The following is an 11,675-nucleotide window of genomic DNA, read 5'->3' as shown; positions in this document are numbered from 1 at the left end:
CATGTTTAGCGTTAGGGTTCCAATTTGAAAAAGTTAATGAAATTATTTGATTTTTTGCTGATTTTGATAAATTCCATCAGGGCTTTTGCATTAGATTAGGTGTAGAGTTGATTATTGTTGAAATGGCATTTAAAAAACAAAATTTGGGAGGTAAAATGTAACCACATGAATTCAACGGTGACCATGGAAATTCGTATGGTGAGATTTGTTGGAGACGGGGAGGTTTTGTGCATTTTTCAAACTTCATGGACCATACGAGGTCGTGTGGTTGGGGGTAAAAATGCAAGTTTTAATCATGTGGTGGGGCAAAAATAAATTTAAAAAGTTGGTTGACACGCGAAGGGACGGTTAACCACATGAATTCATGCGGTTGATAGGCGAATTTGTGTGGTTGACACGTGAATTCGCATGGTAGGGGGTAAAATGTAGTTTTCCAAAGTTATCTACCATGCAAATTCACGTGGTTAGATTTAGGGGGTAGAATGATGTTACGCAAAATTTTAGGGTTTTTGTATTTTTCATATAAGGGGCAAATTTAAATTTACGCATTTTATGGTTTTTTGACGTGTAAAATTCAAATTTGATATTTGTTTTTTTGAATAAGGCCTATATGTTCAGAATTGAATAATTTATAATATAAAATTGATATAAATTTAATATAATTGTAATTTAATTTTGATAAAGGCAAGGATAAAATGTGATTTCCTATCGAAAAATACTTCAAAGCTCAAGTTACTACACGTTGATATAGAAATTTGGGAGTCATGATCAAAAAATTATTAACAGAAAGGCAATTACAAATTTTCCAATGTACCTATTTCGGATACTTCATAGACTTGAAGAATAGTCAATTTAGTGGGGTTCTAATACACTCCTTCATCCTTAGAACGGTAAATAAAATGACCTTGAGAGAGGAGTTATGGTTTTGAGTTAATGATGTGGATGTAAGATTCAGTCAGTATGAGTTTGCCATTATGACAGGCCTTCAATTCAGTATATGGTAGATATTGATATCTATATTCCATCGAAGGTTATAAATCGGATCCTCTAGACATATTTTCACAGGTGTAAGTTAGTTGCATATGTTGATCTGAGTCGTATTTTCCAATAGAAGTCATAAGGGGAGGACGACATTGATGCAATAAAGTTAGCATTGTTGTTTTATCTTTATATGGGGTTATTAGAGAGTGATTTGAGGAAAACAATTCCCTAAAAGATACTGTAATTGGCTAATCATCTTGATGGGTTTAATGCATACTCATAGGGAGTACGGGTGTGGCAAATGACATATCGCTCTATATGTATAATATCTCCTGAATTTCTATAGATTTCAGCTCGAAAAAGAAGAAAGAAAACCAGCTTAAACAGTATGGTATCATAGGATTTCCACTAGCGTTTCAAATAATTGTGGCATTTATTAATTTAAAAAAATTGTGATTAAAATATAATTGATTTAATACGATTGTAAATTTATATAATAACCAATTTAAGTTAAAATTACAGTTTTGGATGTACGAGACATTGGACTCGCTATATCGATGGGTGGATATCTCACTAGTTTTAGGAGCTGCCCAAATGTTGAGATGACACACAAAAGACATCCCAATATGAGATTTTATCTCAACTATCTTATCCAGAAATGTAGTAAGTATTAATTTGTTATTGATTAACATATGCATAAACTATAATAACAAAGTACCCTTAAAAAAAAATTACAGGATGATGTTAATTTCCCACTAGTTTTATCTCTAAGAGAGAAAGGTACAGACTAATAGAGAAAGGTAGGATGTTAGATAGTCGATCTTCTTCGTCCACATCACCTTTGGCGTTGTCTAGAGATGTATCATTGGGTCCTTCTAATGTTACTTCTTCAATTATTGCTCATCTTCCTATCGAGGCTCTTATACAACCTCCTGTCACCAAGCCTTGTCTGATCAATGACCCTATTATGACCCTTGTCGATGAGCACATATCACTGGAGCCCATGCCTCTACTCTCTACCACTGAACACACGTTAGACGATCCTCTTATCAGTGGACCAGATTTCTCCATTTATTACTTTGATGTTGTATTAGCTCGATGGAAAAATCTTATCTTAGATCGATTCACTAGTATGGAGGCCAAAATAAAGAATAGGTTTAATCAGATTGAGGATAGGATGACTCGTATGAAGGATAAGCTGAGTCATATAGAGGATATGTGATTTGTACAGAGGAGACATGATCTCATCACCACACAAATACTAGTCGATAGGTAAAAAAGTTAATAATTTACTAGATATTTCATCTATTTATATATGCAACCATATAAACCCTACAATAATTGAATATGTTGTTACAGTCTTCTCGTGACGATGGTGACAGACTATAGAGAGGAGGTTCGACATTATCATTTCCACCTGTTGTCGATATGAATGCTAAACTTTCTTAGTATATTGGAAATGGTACTTTAGAAATATTTTTAGTCTTTTGTTAACTTGTGAATGTTGATATTATTATGGCGTCAGTTGTTTGATGAGGGACCATCCAAAAAAGATTTTATATTGACTTTTGATATAGGAGATGACATATCATCGCATGAGGTTTTTCTGATGACACCTTCTATAATGGTTAAGGTAATTATAACGTCATTTGTAAATGTTATATTTAAATTCAACAATTGTTGATTGATTACCTGTTAACGAGTTTCTGTCGACATTGTCATAGAGGTCTGGCATTTCTGAGGCTGTACCGATGGAGAATCCAGAGATGACATTGACTCAAAAAAAATATGTATGTATATTATCGATTGTAAACCTACTAATCTCGATAAACGTAACTCTTTGATTAACTAATGTAAATTGTTAATACTGTTACAAGATATCGACGATGATGGGTTACCCCACACAGTCTCCCCGTCAACACATTTTGTGATGATTCCAGTAAATATAACATTGACTATTAATATTATATCTCATTTATAAATTCGATTATCAATTTTCTCTCAACTCATTACTATCGACATTGTGACAACAACCTGACATTTCTGAGGCTACACCAATGGAAGATTCCGTGATGACATCGACTCCAAAAGTAGATGTACATATACTATCAACTGTACACATTCTAATATTGTAATATTATGATTCTTTATTAACTCGTTATTGTCGATATTGTGATAGTGTCCTAGTGTTAAAGAGGCCACGTCAAGAGGGGATCCCATTATGATATTTGTTTTGACTTTAGAGGTACGTACATTGTTAACTGTATACTTTATAATTTTTGTTAAATAGTTTTATTTACTAATATGAAATGTTAATATTGTCATAGGATATCACTGACGATGACGATGGATCACCCCATGAGGATGCCCCGTTATCACCTTGTGCGAAGATTAAGGTAAAATGTTGGATTAACCACTGTAAATTGCTGCTTTTGTTAATATCAATTGTCATTTACCCTTGATCTATTGTTACAATAGGATCTCTATTTGGTCTATCTCAACGCACCAAGCAAGGGAAAACAGGTGATCGATATTATCTCTCAGGATGACAAGGTCATTGATGATATGGTTGAGCTCCCTATACAAGGAGATCTCATTTAGGTTATTAAATTTTCAAAAAATTTAATAAGTATGATTGAAAAAATATTATTCATTTACTTAATTGATGTATTTAACTATAACCGGTCTCAAAAGATAATATAGTCAACCTAACTTCATTTGTCGATTCTTCGACCATAACTTTTGTCTTATAGAAGGTATTCAAAAGTTTATAAAAATCTCACGAGTTAATGTAATTTTAAATGATGTATTATTTGTTGTGTTATAGTATTTTTGCACAGTTCGTGGTAGAATTATCAAGAAGGGATAGCTCATTTGTAGCTCATACACAAATCCCTTGAAACCACAAATCCAACCGTCGAGACCGATTGTTTTATTATTGAGTACTGAGCATGAGAAAATTTTCAAGAAATGATATTTAGAACCAAATCTATTCGAGAAATATCATGTATAAGACATAGGAAAAAGGACCAAAATTACCTTCTGGGGTACACTCATAGACACATCCGAATGGTTGTCTGACGAGGTGAGTTCACTTGATCAATTAATTTTGTTTTTATTATAGAAGATCATTCAGGTGCGTGATAACGTTATATTTTCTATTTTTATAACATGTAGATTCGTTTTTGGGATTATTACGTCGACAACAACATAATGATATTGCGAATGTTTGTCAGAATTGGATGACAGTTTTGACTTGTTTTATTAGACACATCCCTCATGAGTATGTCGCATGGATGAAAGATCAATATAACTACCAGTTTCCTTTGCTCTTCACACAACTGGTAGATGTTGATTTTCCACCTGATTTATATTTGCAATGGGGTGTGATCGATGAGGTCAGTATTGAAATCTCAATTATTTTTCAAGAAATATTGAATTATGGTCTAATATATGTATTTTATCACTATGTGCAAGTTTTTATCCTAAAAAAATCGATAATGCATATTGGGTAACAGGGATCTTGGATTTAAAGGAGTGGAAGATTACAGTTTACAACTCGTTACATAATTTTACTGCTAACCCAAAACTATTTAGATGACAGATGTTGGGGTATACATCGATGATATCACATTTGCTAGCTACGACATCATTTTGGTCTCACACAAGATGATCCATTTGCATTGCATAGAATGGTGGATATACCGTAGCAGAGGCCCCTATTAGGTGATTGTGGTGTGTTCATGTTACGATACATCGAGTGTTTGACACTTCGCCGATCATTATCTTTGAAGGGGAGGACTCGTTACGCCTATACACGCATTTAAGCACACAACTATTTTTTCAGGACATTGATTGACAATGATATTATATCTCATTTGTATATGTATATATATTTATTCATTTATATATTTTATGTGTTAGTATATCCATATATTGGTTCATTTCTATATGTTTGTGCTTTATATAATTACTATAAATGACAAGTATAATGAACAAAAAAGAACTCAAAATGGATATATGATAAGACTACATAATGCTATAATTTTACTCCTTAATACTTAGTCTTTTATGTTTATGTTATGCCCAATTATACTTATTAAGTTTAAATTTTGATTTAGGTAACATTTAGAGGCATTTGAATAAAAACGGAATTAATGTCACAATTTTTGGATAGTCTTGACGTGTCTCCGTATTTTAGGCATAATTTTCCCATCCGAGCTCCAAATGAGACCATTCAAGATGCTATGGAAAGCCAAGAAGAAGATCTACAACTTTCATGTTTAGGATTTGTCTAGAGCTGATCAAATCAGGGTCGAAATCGGGCTTTAAGTTGCTGCACCCGGACTAGAACATTTCCTGCTCTATGATATTAGTGGCAGATCAGATGCATGATATTTCTTTTAGAAGTCTCCAGGTTGTGGACGACTTTCACCGCTGCTATGTTGTCTTTTCCTATTTAAATCAGGACTTTTATTTTATTTTTAATATTTCCCATAATTAGTGGGAATATCCTATTATTAAAGGACTCAAGGAGAGGCGAACAGAACAACAACTATTTTTTTTCTTTCTCTTCACTTCTTTGTGTGCTCTTCCATGGCCCTACGTGGCTGATTTATTTGGCTTGGTCAAAGGAAACTGAAACCTCAGAATTCATAAACTCTGAGATCTAATTAGTTTTATTGTTCAATTTATGCTTTGAGTATCGATTGTTCTTTTATGTTTGATTTATTTCAATGGTTATTTTGTTTGATTGCTATAAGGCCTACTAGTTAATTATTCATTATAACCTACTGCTAGATTAGATATCAAATCTGTAATAGTTTGATTTTTCTAATCTATGAAGCAACTAAGGGTTAATGATTTGCTACGTTAGCGATTATTAAATCTTAAGAAGAACGTTCAACTAAATTAAATACAATCGCTTGTGCTTGTGTTATTTAGCTTTATTGATCTCTCTAATTTTTAATGCTGCTTTCAAATTAAATCTATAGTGCTTGACTTAGGTTGTTTGACAGTTAGGGTTAAGTAGATCGCTTGCTTCTAATTAACTATGACTAAGGAGAGATAGGAAAGTAATTCCAACGGTGAATATTTAAAGTATGAATAAATCTATTCATGCATCAATGATCAGTTGTTGAAGTTCTGATGGTGAATGTTGACTTGGACCAAGGCGTGTTTTCTCATTAATTTTGATAATTAATTTAATTTGCTTTTTAGTTGTTTCTTTACTTTTATTTCGTTATAAACAAACTCCCTCTCTTTAATCTTATTCACGTTAGTATAGAAATTAGATTAGACACTCTTCGTGGGACGATCCTTTACTTGCACTATCACATTATATTTTTAGAAGTATAGGTTTTAATTTTTGGTTGCCTACGATAGCACACCAAATTTTTGGCGCCGTTGCCGGGGAGTGATCTAGTTAATTTTTTTTTCGTGATCTTTTAATTTTATTGTTGTTATTTTAATTTTATTTTCTTAATTATTTTCTTATTATTATTTTTTTTGTGGTTTATTAGAATTTCTTTGATTGTGTATGATTGTAACTCGATCTTCTAATCAAGGTAACTTAAAGTTTGATCCAGAAATAGAGAGCACTGTGTGTTGATTAAGGAGGGAAGCACGAAAAAATTTGGAAGAGAACAACCTAGCTTTATTTGCTAGCAATTCAGAAGAGGAAGTCATGGCCAGAACGTTGAAAGAGCTTGTTGCCCCTAACTTAAACCAACAACCCTTATGCATTCAATTTCCTGCATTAGATGCTACTACTACTTTTGAGTTAAAATCAGGACTAATTCACTTGTTGCCTACTTTCCATGGTCTTGCAGGTGAGGATCCTCTTAAGCATTTAAAGGAGTTTCATGTAGTGTGCACGAGTATGAAACCCACAGGGGTGATGGAAGAGCAAATTAAATTAAGAGCATTTTCATTCTCTTTAAAAGACACCGCTAAGGATTGGCTCTACTATTTGCCATCTGGAAGTATTACCATATGGAACGAGTTGCAAAAATTATTTTTAGAGAAATATTTTCCAGCTTCAAGGGCAGCTAACATTCGAAAAGAAATTTGTGGTGTGAGGCAATACAATGGGGAATCCTTGTATGAGTATTGGGAACGTTTCAAGAAACTGTGTGCTAGTTGTCCTCATCACCAAATTAGTGAACAACTCTTAATTCAATATTTCTATGAAGGCCTTTGTCCCACTGAAAGGAGTATGATTGACGCTGCAAGTAGAGGAGCTTTGGTGGATAAAACTTCTGAAGAAGCAAGAAATTTGATTGCAAACATGGCTGCCAATTCTCAACAATTCGGCACTAGGCTTGATCCACCTTCTAAACATGTTAATGAGGTAAATATTTCTTCCCTTGAAAAACAAATTGCTAGTCTAACCTCTCTTGTTCGTCAAATGGTTATAGGTAACATGCAAACGGTAAAAGCTGGTGGGATTTGTTCAGTAGCAGGGCATCCAACTAATATATGCCCAACCCTTCAAGAAGAGCATATAGAACAAGTGAATGCATCGGGTGGATTTCCTAGACAACCACAAAGGAAGTATGATCCTTATTCAAGCACATATAACCCAGGATGGGGGGATCATCCTAATTTTAGCTATGGAAACTCACAAGTAAATTAGCAATATAAGCAATCACATCCTCCGAGACAACCACCACCCCAAGCCTCTAATTCTGGTATGTCTTTAGAAGATATTGTTAAGTCTCTCGCTACTAACACTATGCAATTTGAACAAGAGACAAAACATTTTCAGCAAGAGGCAAGAACTAGTATTCAAAGTTTGGAGAACCAAATGGGTCAGATGGCAATTGCAATTAGTCGATTAGAGGCACAAAGTTCGGGAAAGTTACCCTCTCAAACAATTGTAAATCCAATAGAAAATGCAAGTGCAATTGTTCTAAGAAATGGTAAAGAGGTTGAGATTCCAGTAAAAAACACCCTTACACCTTCAAACCAAGAAAAGGAGAAAAGTGTCACTTCAGATAGTTCTATTCCCGTTGACAAAAAAAATGTTCCTGACAGTGACAACGTACCTAAATGTAAGTTTCCTCTTCTTTTTTATTATAAACTGGTATCTCCTTTTCCTCAAGCTTTAGTAGAATCTTGAAAAGATGAGCAAAATAGAGAATTATATGAGACTTTTCGTAGATATGAGGTAAATATTCCACTTTTAGATGCTATTAAACAAGTACCTCGTTATGCTAAATTTTTTAAAGAATTATGTACAATTAAGAGGAAACAAAAACTCAAAGGATGTGAAAAGGTAAGAAGGGGGGAGAATGTTTCTGCAGTTATTCAGAGAAAGCTTCCTGCAAAGTGCAAGGATCCAGGTATATTCACTATTCCTTGTATGATAGGGAACACTAGATTTGAGAAGGTCATGTTAAATTTAGGAGCATCTATCAATGTCATGCCATACTCTGTCTATGCTTCTTTAAAACTTGGACCTTTGAATGAAACTAGTGTTGTGATTCAATTGGCTGATAGATCAAATGTCTATCCTAAAGGTGTTATTGAGGATATGCTTGTGCAAATTAATAATTTGGTTTTTCCTGCTGATTTTTATGTGCTTGATATGGAGCATAATGATCAAACAACTCCTATTTTGTTAGGAAGACCATTCTTAAAAACATCTATGACTAAAATAGATGTCCATAGTGGCACACTTACCATTGAATTTGATGGTGAAATTGTGAAATTTAATATTTATGATGCCATGAAATACCCTGCTGATGATAATCCTGTTTTTTTGTTGATGTTATTGATTCTTTAGCACAAGAGATTTTTGAATTTGATGGAAAGGATGAATTAGAAGTTGCCCTTAGTAAACATCTTGCGAAAGAGAATGAGGAGTTGGCTTTGAGTATTGATTTGCAGGAAATAGTAGCAACATTGAATGAATCCTCGGAGTTACAACAGCAAGGTAATGTTTATTATATCGCGTTACCAGTCTCTAACGTAAAACCTTTACCTTCTGTTTTACAGGCTCCCATTCCAGAATTAAAGCCTTTACCTAGTCACCTTAAGTACGTGTTCTTTAGAGACAGGGGAACGTTACCTATTATTATCTCAAACAAACTCACTATAATGCAAGAAGAAAAACTTGTGCAGGTTCTTAAGGAGCATAAGATGGCTATTGGGTGGACGATTGCAGATATCAAAGGAATTAGTCCATCTACATGTATGTATCGCATCTTGCTAGAAGAAGGAGCAAAGCCATCTCGTCAACCACAGAGGAGATTAAACCCGCCTATGATAGATGTAGTGAAGAAAGAAATTCTCAAGCTTCTCGAAGTTGGTGTGATTTATCCTATTTCAGATAGCAATTAGGTTAGCCCAGTTCAAGTGGTTCCTAAAATACCTGGGATGACTGTGGTGAAAAATCAAAATGATAAGTTGGTACCCACCCGTGTTCAGAATTGGTGGCAGGTTTGTATAGATTATAGAAAATTAAATGTTGTAACCCGTAAAGACCACTTCCCTTTACCTTTTATTGATCAATTGCTTAAGAGGTTAGCTGGTCGTTCTTATTATTGTTTTCTTGATGGTTATTCAGGTTATTTTCAGATTGCTATTACACCGAAAGATCAAGAAAAGACGACTTTTACATGCCCTTTTGGGACATTTGCATATCGTCGCATGCCTTTTGGGCTTTGCAATGCCCCAGTTACTTTCCAAAGATGTATGGTTAGCATATTTTCTGATTATATTGAGTCGTTTGGTTTATAGGAAAGATGAAATGCCTCTGCAAGAAACGTTCCCTGACGAACAGTTATTTTCCACAAGTGCGACATTACCTTGGTATGCACACATTGTGAATTATTTGGTTACTAACATAATTCCTCATGGTTTGTCTAAAGCTCAAAAAGATAAGATCAAGAGTGATGCCAAGCACTATGTGTGGGATGATCCATACTTATGGAAGCATTGTGCAGATCAAGTGATAAGAAGGTGTGTTCCTGATAATGAAATTATTTCTGTTCTAACCTTTTGTCATTCTTATGCTTGTGGAGGTCACTTCGGAGCAAAAAAAACAACGAGAAAAGCGCTTGAATGTGGTTTCTATTGGCCGACTTTATTTCGAGATTCATATTCTTTTTGTAAGTCATGTGATCAACGCCGAAGGACAGGTAATATCTCTCAAAAGACTGAGATGCCACAAACCCCCATACTATTTTGTGAAATTTTTGATGTGTGGGGCATCGATTTCATGGGGTCATTCCCTATGTCTTATGGTTTTATCTATATTTTGCTTGTTGTTGATTATGTATCGAAATGGGTGGAAGCTAAAGCCACCCGGACTGATGATTCTAAATTTGTTACAGATTTTATAAAGTCTAATATATTTTCCAGATTTGGAATTTCAAGAGCTCTAATAAGTGCTCGAGGCACTCACTTTTGTAATAGAACTGTGGAGGCATTGCTAAGGAAGTATTGTGTAACCCATAAGACATCAACTACATATCATCCGCAGACTAATGGACAAGCGGAAGTATCAAATCGAGAAATCAAGTCCATCCTTGAAAAGACAGTTAACCCAAATAGGAAGGACTGGAGTTTGCAATTAGATGATGCTTTGTGGGCATATAGGACTGCATATAAGACACCTATTGGTATGTCACCTTATCGAATAGTGTTTGGGAAATCATGCCACCTACCAGTTGAGTTAGAACATAAGGCTTATTGGGCTATCAAGAGTTTAAACATGAAGATGGATGAAACTGGAGAACACGGGAAGTTGCAGCTACAAGAGTTAGAGGAGATTCGCAATGATGCCTATGAAAATGCAAGAATTTACAAAGAGAAAACGAAGGCTTTTCATAACAAGATGATTTCTAGGAAAGAGTTCAGAATTGGTCAAAAAGTCCTTCTATACCAATCACGACTTCGTCTATTTCCTGGTAAGTTGCGTTCTCGTTAGATTGGACCTTTTATTGTTATTAATGTTTTTCCTCATGGTGTAGTTGAAATTTAAAGCTTAGCAACTTCCAAGATATTCAAGGTGAATGGCCATAGGCTTAAACTTTTTTATGACGGTTTCCAAGTAGAGAATATGGCAGAAGTGAACCTCCAAGATCCAATTTATTCTGATTGAAGAAGGAAGTATTGAGTCGAGTCAAAGACAATAAACAAAGGCGCTGCTTGGGAGGCAACCCAAGGGGAGTTCGTTCCATTTTCTTTTTATTTTTGCGTTCTTGTTTTGGTTATTATTTGCCTTTTCTTTGCATTTAACCTTATGTTGAGGACAACGTCAGTTTTAAGTGTGGGGGAAAGGATTTAGGTTATGTTTTTTTGTTTATTCTAGAATATTGTTTTTGATTTTTTTTAAAATTAATTTTTTTTTTAAAAAGAGAGTATGTTTTATGTTTGTTTGTTTTTTTTTTTTCAAAATGAAAAAATTAAAATTAAAAAAAATAAGCCTTTGCTTTTGTTTTTGCATGTGTCAATAATTTATGGTTGTGGATATCATGAGCAAGGTTCAATTGAGCTTGAGAGATTTATAACATGATTGAACAAGTAGTCTTGCAATTTGTGATTAATTGGTATAGTTTGTCTCTTTGAGAATGGTAGTGACTAAATTTGGTAGGCATTAGCCTGTGAGATTTTTGAGCCATAGACTGACACATCTATATCAGTTTTTTTTTTTCCTTTCATGAGTGATATTATTCCATGGATTT

The 11,675-nt window shown here is 34.2% G+C and overlaps 1 pseudogene; it reads left to right on the top strand.

The window, feature by feature from the left end:
• The first annotated feature begins 6,667 nt into the window (after positions 1-6,667).
• On the top strand, positions 6,668-9,327 carry LOC123199628 (annotated as a pseudogene).
• The last annotated feature ends 2,348 nt before the right edge of the window (positions 9,328-11,675 follow it).

This window comes from Mangifera indica, chromosome 16, assembly GCF_011075055.1.
Source record: "Mangifera indica cultivar Alphonso chromosome 16, CATAS_Mindica_2.1, whole genome shotgun sequence".
NCBI classification, from domain to species: Eukaryota; Viridiplantae; Streptophyta; class Magnoliopsida; order Sapindales; family Anacardiaceae; genus Mangifera; species Mangifera indica.
The sequence above is the reverse complement of the archived record's forward strand: the minus strand, read 5'-3'. Positions and strand labels throughout refer to the sequence as shown.